The sequence below is a fragment of the Schistocerca cancellata genome, chromosome 3 (genome assembly GCF_023864275.1).
Source record: "Schistocerca cancellata isolate TAMUIC-IGC-003103 chromosome 3, iqSchCanc2.1, whole genome shotgun sequence".
Taxonomy (NCBI): domain Eukaryota; kingdom Metazoa; phylum Arthropoda; class Insecta; order Orthoptera; family Acrididae; genus Schistocerca; species Schistocerca cancellata.
This window is the reverse complement of record NC_064628.1, coordinates 227775627-227776956: the sequence shown is the minus strand read 5'-3', so window position 1 is coordinate 227776956 and position 1330 is coordinate 227775627.

Genomic DNA, 1330 nt, shown 5'->3' with positions numbered 1-1330 from the left:
AGCTTTCGGAACAAATGTTCCTTCATCGGGGAGGAGAGAGGGGAAAGAAAGGGAAGAAGGGAAAGGAGATTCAGTTACTCACAACCCAGGTTATGAAGCAACAGGGAAAGGAAAATAGGGAGGGTAGCAAGGATGGAGGCATGGTTGTCAGAGGGAAGCCAAAGATATTCTATTGTAAGTACTGTGCCAGCTTCAAACCAAAGAGGATGCATACAGAAGTAAAGAGGTATATAGTATAAAGATAAACACAACTATGTAGGATGAAAAGATGCGTGAATGGCTAAGAGGAAAGGGAAAGAGGAGAAGACTGAAGAGTAAATGGGAGTGAGATTGTTTAACGTAGGTTCAGTCCAGGGGGATGGTGGGATGAAAGGATGTGTTGGAGTGCAAGTTCCCATCTCCGCAGTTCAGAGGGACTGGTGTTGGGTGGGAGAAGCCAAATGGCACATACGGTGTAGCAGGTTCCTAGGTCCGTAGAATTATGCTGGAGGGCATGCTCCGCTACGGGGTATTGGGCATCTCCTAGGCGGACAGTTCGTCTGTGTCCGTTCATGCGCTCAGCCAGTTTAGTTGTTGTCATGCCGATGTAAAAGGCTGTGCAGTGCAGGCATGTCAGTTGATAAATAGAACTTCATTTGCACTCGCATCTTGTGTTAACTCATACGTGTGCGCATTCGTTCTCCTAATTCTGTCTGAAAATTCTTCTACCGTTTCACCCATTTTTTGCATCATCCTCCCCAATTTTTCTCTAAAAAATCTGGCACTGTTTTGTTTCCTAAACCTTTGCAATAATCCCTCAGCCAACTCTGTGAACGTAGTAGCATCCTTTAACCCTTGATGGTATGCCACATAAATCATTGCATCACCTACTAACCGTAACCTCGCCATTTGCAAACACATTTCATCCGACCAGCCACAGAGTCGAGCCGTACTACGTATGTCACCAATGAAAACATTCACATCCTCTGATGTTTTACCCAAGAAGGAAGGTATCAAATTAGCCGCTGAACAATCTGCCATTCTACACTATCGCTTCCCGAGCCTGATTGAGTATTTTGCAAAAATTGTTGCTCCAACCACTGCATGTGCTAATTTTGCAACTTATTTTCTTCAATCAGTTTCTTAACTTGCTCTGTCAATGCGACTACGGCATCACTTGTCCCGGTTGCACATGTGTCTGGCATTTTCAGTGTGGTATACCTCACCTCACAAAAATAAAATTGTATTACCCAGAAGCAAGTAAATTCCTAGCACATCTAATGGCAAGCCATCTAGACTTACCACATAGCCCATTACATGACCATAGAAGCCACACACATCACAAGTGCTT